Raw genomic sequence first — 10,717 nt, 5'->3', positions numbered from 1 at the left:
CACATAAGGCTATGATAACTGCTGATTATAGGACAGCTAAGTATCAAGGATACAACACAGCTGTCCTCTAAAAAGAGAGAGTTGCAAGGTAGGCCAACCAAGAAGGCTTTCACTGCAATATGTACCACGACAATTGCGACAATTCTCTCATCTTGCACTGCAGAGGCTAATACACCAAGGATAGCACAAAGCCATAACACCACAACACTACACATTCAACCATACCATTCAAACATACAGCTGCTAACAAGTTTTAAGTTGACGATTTAAAGACACATACAATACCCTCATGATCAGAAAAATATGTTGGCAACACTGTTGACTCTACTTCGTACTGTGTTGTTTTCACATACACATGGTCAATCAATGTGCCTTTCTCTGTTGTGGGCTGAGTCACAAACTGCACAAACCCTCTTTCTGCTACAAATTTGCTGATTGATGATGACTTCAAAATGTCATCATTGAAATCTCCCATGACAGCAATTGTGTTACTTAGTGGATCTAGCCAATCAAGTAACTTGCCAAGATTCTTTTTGAATAAAGACATGGGATAGGATGGTGGTCGATAAATGACCGCCACTAATATGTTACAGGTCACATATTTGTAAACCAGACACTCCAAATTGACATGTGGTGCTTTGATTAAGTCAAATTCCACATTGTCTGCACTATCCATGCCAACACCGCCATGTTGTTGGCCCTGCAATGACATCAGCGCTGGGTCGTTGCTGCTGTACGATAAATTCCGTGGACAGTTATGGAAACTGTAACCATCAATCTTTACCTTTTCTAATGGAGAATCATCAGGTATCCATGTTTAAGTTACAGCAATACAGTTAAACTGCAAATGCTGTGTGCACAACGCCAAATCTGATACATGTTGAGTTAAGTTCTGGACATTCATTAAAAACAAAGCAAATGTGTGTGTATTGAATGTTTGCCCCGTAATCTTTGAATCCAAGAATGGAGACATGTTTTGTAGTGCTTCCTTAATGTTGTCTTTGCAATAGATTACTTTCTCTTCAAAATCCTGTATCACCAAACCTGACAGACTTCTAACACGGCTGAGTGCCACATAAGCCTGGCCTGCAGAAAATATCTTTTTAAGAGACACTGTGGCTTTATCAACAGTAATCCCCTGTACTTTATGTACTGTACAAGCCCAAGCAAGTTTCAATGGAAATTGCCTGCGCAGTCCACCTTTAACTGTTACGTTGTCCTCTTCTGGTTCAATGGCTGTAGAACCTATTTCAACTGCTGGTGCGTGTGCACAGCGTTTCCTCCTCTGTGTGCCAACTTGATCATCATCAAATTTGACATACACGACCTGAGGAAACTTTTTGTCATCATCATTGGGGTAAACTATGTGTGTTACAGTACCACATACCCCATTAACTAGACCGTCCATGACATCTACATTTTTACACAACATAACTCGGGCATCCTTACCCAAAAGCAGTGTTTCCTCCAAACACGTTTTACTTGCTTTGGTATGATGTCCTCTTATTAACTCCAGCTTGCCCGTTTTCTTGCTATTCACAAAGTCCTGAGCCTCAATCTGAACATAATCAGGACAAGTCTTAAACAGCTGCTGAATATTATGCTCATTTACTTGTTTATTTGTCGAAAATATGTGTAAAGCTGAGCTGACTTCACCGGTTTCACAACGTTTCAAAATCTCTTCGTCACCGTCTAGCATCGGGGTACCCTTTGAACGAGTTCTTACTCTGTTCAACAACTGTGCAAATACATCATCCTTTTGCCGAACTACAGTTTTTAATTCTGCAACCCTAAATAGGTTAGACCACAAATTAACTTCAACATCATCTACATACAGGGGTTTCCCTTTAACAGGAGGCAACTGGAAGAAATCTCCCACAGCAACAACACTAACATTTCCAAACGGGGAAAAGTCACCTGATTGTTTTATCTGTCGTAATCTACCATGGATATAGGCCAAAAGCCTATGATCAACCATGGAGATTTCGTCAATTATCAAAATCTGCAGGCTACCATATTTAGCACGTAAAGAATTGATCTTTTCTTCACCTAAAGGCGTGTACGGTAAGCGTACATCAATCCCTATGCTAAATGTGCTGTGAATAGTAGCTGCATGCAAATTGTATGCAGCTATCCCCGTAGGAGCAGTCAACAAAACACAAATGTCGTCTGGATGACGAGAAACTGTTGACAATAACCTCATGGCCTCGTACTGAATAGCCTTTATCAAATGGCTTTTTCCAGTGCCTGCACCACCTGTAATAAAGACATGGAATGGGTCTGGATTTCTCCCCATTACCTTGTCCAAACACCACTGTCTAATCTGATAGAAAATAGACATCTGTGTCTCATTCAGAGATCGAAGTAACGCCAGACCGTCACTTCTGCACATGATGTTATTTTTCTTCTCTAAATGTGAAACCTGCTCCCTACTGACGGCTAAATCAGGGATATTTTCTACCTGTTCGTCGTCTGCCTGTTTTTCATTTCTTCGTAGCTCTTCACACTCTAAACGCTCCAATTCTTGCTCTGGGCAGAGCTCGCACCAGGCATCTTCTACAACGCCGTCACTATCTACCTTGTTTCGGATATCATCCAACTCATCTGCCTCAGTTTCAAATTTGCTTCTGTTTAAATCCACAACTGTCTTTACCGACTGTCGTGACCCATCACCTAATCTTACACAACCTTTACTGTAAAACTGCTCATAGGTTTCAAAACCTGATGGTTTGTGCTGAGCATCTTTGTGGTATGGCAAAAACAACTGCAGAATACTCTGATAGAACAATTCTGGAGTCTTTGTTTCGGAGAAACGTGCATAACGAACTACTGCAGGCTGTGTACGTGTTCTTTTCAAGACATAACCGAAGTTATTGTCAAGTGTAATCCTATTCACAGACTTTTCATTTTTAGAAAGAACGCGATACTCTGATGCAAAACTAGCCATACACATGTCGTAAAAACCTCATCTTTAGGCCTGTTCTTATACCTATCAACCAAACTCTTCATCCACATATCTTCTGTTGTGAGAGCATTTGATGATGCCTTTTGTTTTAAGACACTTAAAGGCAAACTCATTTTCACAGCGTTATCCCCTACAGGCACAAATACAACCTTCCTAGAACATTCCTTCAGATGTTTACTCGTCAACCTATACACAGCCTCTTGGGCACACACATCTCTGTTGTGTAAATACACATTGCCTAAATTTTTCAACGCATCTTTTGCACTAGCATTTCCTTCCTTGGCTGCTTCTCTTTGTGCATTTCCTAACAAAAGTCCCATCTCTCTTTCTGCTTTGGATATGTAGGAAATAATGTAAACTACACACGCATACGCATCAACTACATATTGGATATCAATATTTGCATTCCAGCATTTTAACAGTGGTTTGCTGTATTGATTAATCCAAACCTCATTAGCCTGCCTTTTCAATACAACATGTGTATTCCTAGCAACACGTTTATATGCAGCTTCATAGACTTTTTGAGTTATACCCACATGTCTAAACAACTGTTCGACAGTATCAAAACCAGCATTCTCATCTGAAAGTGCCTCCTTCATAGCTTTCAAAATTTTCCCTGCACGCTCTTTATCCATTTTCTCAGTTGTCTTCTGTCCCTGATTCCTTGCTTCCACGTTGCTGGAATTCCACCCTATAAAAGTAGTCCTTAATTTTGCCTATTGGATCTGATGGTGACATAAGCACCTCCCTCAAAAAACAATGCCAGCGAAAATCAAACATTCTCGCGGCAGTGACAGGGTTGTGACATAAAAGCTCACACCTGTCGGCCCACTCTAACTCTTCCACAGTCTCTGTTCTTCCTTCCTGTTTCAAAATACTGTACAAAAGGTTTTTCCAACGCATATCAGCGGAGGAAAATGAACAGAACCATGTAGGGATACCTAGCTGACGCACACAAGCCAACAGGTCACGCTGAGCTCCCTGCCAAAACGCTGGGGTACCTCGAATAGGTTTCAGAAACCGATAACCATCATCAAACTCCAATAATTTTTTTAAAGACTCCTCATTGGTCAACACATCACTACTAACTTTTTTACTTTTACCACTTCCTTTACCTTTCCGCAATGCTATGGAGACACTTGAGATAACCTGTTTTACCTCAGACATGTACTGAGCAAAAAAGATGTATTCGACATTCTGGGCAAACCTACCATCAGCATGTAAAATCCTATTATTAAAATAACGCGACAATGTCAACCGATGCTGTCTGCCATCATGGTACGTAGGGCTACCCTTTGGAAACAACACTGGGAAGCATTTGGCTTCATTTGCCTGATCTGTCAGTAATTTTACAGGACTGTTTCCTTCTGCCGGAGCCAAATTCAATACATTATCAAAATAGTGATCTAATGCTTCCTGACCAATATCAACAGGCATTAGACATGTGTCCTGGAACATACAATGCTGCTGTCTATCATGTAGAAGCTCATCCTCACCAACATCAGCAGATGTTTCTACAGTTTCTACACTAGAATCGCTGTCCTTCTCTAAAACATCAGAATCCACTTCCCTACAAAACTCATTTAACCACGCTTCATTAAACACAACATCTTTATAATGTACATTTGTGTCTTTTAAGTACTGCAAAGCCTGCTTTATGTGTATAGTATCCACATACTGATACTTATAATGTCCCTTATACGTCAGCTTACGTTTCAACTTTACAGGCATCAAAGATCCCTCCATGTTACAACGTGGCAGCAAATTACTAGTTTGCACAATATTAGCTGGAACACATGTCACCGGTCCATGCACTCCATTTTGCCCACCTTTAGGCAACGCAAGCATCTTCATGAAAGGGATATGTAAGGCTATTAAATGTTGCTCTAAACTATTCAAACATTTCAACTCTGCTGGAATAGCATGGACTGCTAAATTGTTCAGTGAACATTCAGGTGGCACTTCACCTTTATTGATCTTATAATGACACGTGTAACAAATCCAAAGCTGACCTCTAGCTGTATCCAACCACTGGCACGGCACTTCACAGTCTTTAGTACATTTATGCAAATACTCCTCAGAAATACATTTATCTGCAATCAAGGCTATTTCTTTCCTCTGCTTATAGTAATCCCTTTTCAAGTTTAACACCTCATGTCTGAACAACAATCTATAACAGACACAACAAACAAAATCTGGCCCATCTTTCACTTTGTCCAAAAACTGCTTCATCACAAAGTCAAACTGCTCTGCCTTTACTTTAATTTCTTTCATCCTCAATCTGTTACCTGCTCTAACACGCTTATTATGCTCTGCATTTTCACGATACTTCCTTGTACTCATGGCTTTTACACGCTGCCTGTGCAACCTATCTAACCGATATTTACTTTTACTAATTTCCTTGACTCTCTCCCTATGCAACACGTCTTCCTGATATTTACTTTTACTCTTCTCCTTATTTAGTCCCTTTACTTTCTCCCTATGCACCACATTTCCCTGGTACTCACGTTTACTCCTCTCCTTACTCTCTCCCTGAACTTTTTCCCTATGCACCACATTTCCCTGGTACTCACGTTTACTCCTCTCCTTACTCTCTCCCTGAACTTTTTCCCTATGCACCACATTTCCCTGGTACTCACGTTTACTCCTCTCCTTACTCTCTCCCTGAACTTTTTCCCTATGCACCACATTTCCCTGGTACTCACGTTTACTCCTCTCCTTACTCTCTCCCTGAACTTTTTCCCTATGCACCACATTTCCCTGGTACGCAAGTTTACTCCTCTCCTTACTCATTCCCCTAACTTTCTCCCGATGCACCACATATCCCTGGTATTTCCTTTTACTCCATTCCTGTACCTTCTGCCTATACAATACATTTTCTTGACATTTAATTAGCTTATGGAGGTTCTTCTTTGTTTTCAAATACTTAGAAAAACAATAATTTGTATTTACACCACTCTGTGTTTCTTTGTTTGACATATCCTTCCCTTTCTTTCTTAACCTATACTCAAACTCACATGAATGATCTCCTCTGCATAAATCAAAGCAAACCTGCTCATCACCTTGTTGTACACAAACTACTGCTTCAAAATGATTCTCACATTGTAAGTATATGGCTTCATCTGCCAACACAGTATTCATGCAATGGTATTCCACCCATTTCCCATTTACATATATAAATACGTTGACTCCAAGAGCATTTGCCGTAGCCTGAAACTCTATTTCTGAAGCACAGAACCCTACATACTTAATCTGCGACTTTTCTATATAATCTGAAATTGAGCTATATTCTTCTCCAATTAACGTCATAAACTCCTCACTGTGACTTTCTATATGTTTCACAACAGCCAATCTTATCTTACGATGACTCTTCTGACTACCACTAAGCACTTGAGCTACAGCTCTAAAAAAGCTATTTCCATCCTCTACATCTTTATCAGTCTTACAAACAGCACCTAAAGTCCCACACACTTTGGGCCCTTGTACATCTAACTTTTCGAAGTCTACATTACACCTACTGCATAATGTTCTTGCAACTTTGTTGCACAACGGGTTAAATTCAAAAGTACTTTTACTCACGTCACTAAATATTTCCACACAATCTGAGTCTAAAACAGATAATGGAGTATGCTGCTGTTGTTCTGTAACATCATCTTTTACATGCTCTACTACTAAACTTTCAGCTGAAGTCAAACCTCCTAAACAAACACCATCTTTCTCTCTGCTTTGCCGTCTAACATTGTAACCTGTGGAACAACACGTTTTTACTTTACAATAACCATAGCAACTCTGCATTTGGGGCTGTTGAACACACACAACTGTCTCATAATGGTTGCCATTACAATTTTCTAAATAGACTCCCTGATTAGACAACTGCCTATTCTTACAACTATATTCAAGCCAGCGATCGTGATAATACGTAAAAATATTTACTCCTAAACAATCTGCTGCTGCTTGAATCTCTATTTCTGTAGCCCAACTGCCAACATAACGCATTTTCGAAACCCTAAGGTATTCTACCACAGTCGAATACTCACTTCTCAAAAGACTCTTATAGTCCACTGGATTATTTTCTAATTGCTTGACAACTGCAAGTCTAATCTTCCTGTGATACTTCTGCGTACCACTCACAGCTTGACTGACTGCCCTGAAGAAACAATTACCATCACCAACTATTTTCTCTTTTGTACATGGAGCCCCTAACAAACCAACCTCTGTAGACACTACATCAACTTTCTCTGACTCGATATCTAACTGTGTGCACACAGCCTGTGCAACTTCTTTACTCAGAGGATTAAACTGAAGTTTTCTACTTGTCACATCACTAACAAACACAATATCTGAATTAACTTCAGTGACATCACTCTGTTTGAACTTCTTTGATGAAGTAGTTCCTGTTGACATCTTACGCTTTTCTGCCCTCTGACTGTTGTTGCTGATTGTTTGCTGAACAGAAAACTTTTCAGACAAACTACAACCAAAGCCAGTCTCTCTAGTTTTAACTGTTACTGACGGACCCAAGGACAAATTACTGTCAACAGTGGGGCCTGTGGGAACGACACGAACACCAGCAATCTCAAACAGCTTTTGGCTTTTCTTCAGCACATTCGCAAACTTGCGTATGTGATCAAACACATGATCAAGGCAACTAAAGTAGACAACAACACTAAGCCCTGTCTCAGCAATCATCCCATCTGCACTGCGTGCATGGGAGTCAACTATGGCAAACTGTCCATTCTGACCAATGATTGAGCAAGTATTGCCATTCAATGTCAGAAAGCATGTGTCGTATTTCCCACAAATCTGTGCCAATCCATCTCTTAAAGAGGTGTGCACACCTGCCTCAATAAGATCTCCCTTAACCACATCGACATCTCCTGTCACATAGTCGCCATACTGAAACTGGAATTTGTGTCCATCAATGACCTGCTGCTTGGGCAAATCTGGAACACAAAGCAGCTCGTACCCACCACTGATCAAGTTGTTGTTCCTCAAAGAAGAATACAACTCGTCCCCTAAAACTACAACCTTATCCAAGTTATCTGACTGCCATGAAAACACGCTGTCGGTACTATGCTTTGCTATAGCTACCAGGCTTATAGCCATACACTGGAGTCCTCCGAATTCAAACTGATCGTCTCCCTGATGAAATGTCCCCTGCACTGATCTTAGAGGACTTGCAGGCCTGACAGAGCTGATATTCTCAAGGTCAGCTGCAACTTCTATTTCATCACTGTCTGCAACCACTGTTGCACTCTCTATGTCAACATCAACTGCACACTCTTCCACAGAAAGGCTGCTAACGGCATACCACTCTGCCTTCAGAGACTTCATCAGACTCCTGATGTGAAACATCAGGTCAGTCAGGCATGTGTTAAAAACAGCCACTGATCTGCCAAACCTAGATGCCAACCCAGAAGCATCACGTGTGGCACAATCAACCACCACAAAGTAATCCTTGTGATGAATCACTACACTAACTGCACTCTGGAGGTTCAGCAGACACACTCCATCCCTCAACAACACTTCCTCCAGCTTGTTGGACAAAACTGTCTCCTCTTCCAACGACCCGAAAACTCTGTACTCTGGCTTACCCATGTCTACTCTCCACTTCCTGCCAAACACACTGTGCTGTTCAATCAGCTTACACAACCCCTGCTTAGCATCACTTTTCTGACTTTCCTCAGCTACAAACTCAACTAACTTGCTGCCTTCTGCTCTTATCTCATCTACATCCCTCCTTTTCCAGGTACACACAGGTGCAATCAGATGTTTGATTGCAGCCACAACACTACAACCTATCAGTGTATTAACATCAGGAGTAAATGGAGCAGCCTTTACATCACTTCCAGCAACAAAAGACGGTGGTAACTTTTCTGAACACATGCAAGGAACTGGATCAGTCTGACCTTTGACGACTCTTTGAGTGCGCTGTGTGTCAGCACCCTCCTCCTTCACAGCCGTGCCAGGAGATGGCTGGGGTGACGCCCCCACGACGCTCGGTGCTGCCTCCTGTTAGAAATAAAACTATTGTATTAAATGCATAAACTAAAGCACATTTTTAAACACACTGAAATAAATTAAATAAGGTATGATGTCATTTCAGTTTGTACACTTTATATGAAAGCTACCAAAAAACCTTTAAGTGCTTTTTAATAAGTAAAAAGCTATGTTGTTAGTGATTCCTATACTGCATCAACAATAATGGTATAACAGCATTGCATTTTTAGTCAAAATAACAACAGAGTGCACTGACCTCCTCCTCCTCCGCCACTTTCAAGCACGCACTGGTAGGTGACGGCCTGGAAGACACCCCCACAAAGCCCGGTGCTGCGTGCGACTAGAAAACACAAAAGTAAAAAATGTATGAATAAACTAAACTAAAATTATTGCCACAGACAAACACTCAATAAAATAAATCAAGTTCTGTTTTCAGTTCAACATGCAGACTTGATGCAAACAATATTTGTGCTAAAAACAATATCTTTTTTATTTATAAATCAATTGTAACAACAAAGTGCACAAACCTCCTCCTTCACATCCACGGTCATGAAACTGGGAGGTGATCGCCTGGAAGTCACCTCCACAGCACTCGGTGCTGCCTCCACCTAAAACAAGGCAACACATGAATGAACTCCATGTAGAAAATACAACAGGAGTCTTCTCTGTGTTTCAGACCCTACACAGAAAATGGCTTTGCTGCCTGTAGAAATCCAAACTGTTCAAACAATCACAAATATCTCAAAAAATGTATGGAAAAACAACTGACCTGCCGCTGGGACAGGCTCCTCTTGGCAGCAACCCTCCGCCTCTGTTCCACAAAAGGCGTCTAATGAAAGAACAAAACAAAGTTTTTCAAGCCATTTTTAAAGCACATTGCATTTACGTAATTTAGTCAGAAAGGGGAGACCAACAGATAGAATTTCCATAAAAATTACCAGTCTGCCTTTGGGAACAGCTGTGGACTCTGGACTGGGAAGATGTGATGGGACAACCTTGTCCATCGCATCCAACAGGGCAGGGCTAAACCAGACTGGGGTTAGCGGGATGGAACACTCCTTCACCACCTGCGAAAGACGAATGCAGAAAGACTGTTGTGAATTTTGGATGCTCATAACAGACCAGACCATACTCAGATACAGCTAATCAAAGAAAAAATCATAAAAACACAACAAACCTGCTGCTGAACCATCCTCTTGGGAAGCACACCAAAGGACGGGTCCCCTGATGTGTTCCTCTGTAATGAAAGATAGCATAGTTTGTTTTAGACAAAAGCCTACTGTTTTACCTGGACTAAACTTTACTGATTAAGCGGTATTACTTTTATTTTAGATCTCAACCAAACAATTAGATTTGCAGCCTATTACCTTCCTGCCCTGTCCAACCACTGTCCACTCGAAGGGGTTCGGTTGAGGACGTGGTGAGACGTCCTCCCCCTTCACAACGACTCTCGGAGTGAAGCGTGGTGCCGGTATCCTGGGGGGAGCCTGCGCCTGCGTGCTTACAGGTACTGTCTCCAGTTCCTGGTAGTAGTAGTAGTAATACATTTCTTCATTGATCACTTTTTAAAATGCATTTACAAAGTCCCTTACATGAAGAATTAAAGACGCACACAATTAAGAGCTATATTGACTAAAATTGAAGCAGTCTGCCAAAATAAACACAACTAAATCAAAACACAGAGATTTTAATAATCAGGCTTACCTTATAAGCAGCAGTCCAGAGCAACTGCGCAAGGATAGGCATCCCAAC

General features: G+C 41.1%; 2 pseudogenes; both read right to left on the bottom strand.

Annotated features, from left to right (window-relative positions):
* Positions 1-253: 253 nt before the first annotated feature.
* Positions 254-4,785, bottom strand: LOC138591738 (uncharacterized; annotated as a pseudogene).
* Positions 4,786-5,861: 1,076 nt separating this feature from the next.
* On the bottom strand, positions 5,862-10,512 carry LOC138591646 (uncharacterized; annotated as a pseudogene).
* Between the last annotated feature and the right edge of the window lie 205 nt (positions 10,513-10,717).

This window comes from Semicossyphus pulcher, unplaced genomic scaffold (assembly GCF_022749685.1).
Source record: "Semicossyphus pulcher isolate SPU_LCO1_2020_fin unplaced genomic scaffold, fSemPul1.0.p SCAF_1, whole genome shotgun sequence".
NCBI lineage: Eukaryota > Metazoa > Chordata > Actinopteri > Labriformes > Labridae > Semicossyphus > Semicossyphus pulcher.
This window is presented reverse-complemented; position numbering and strand designations above follow the sequence as displayed.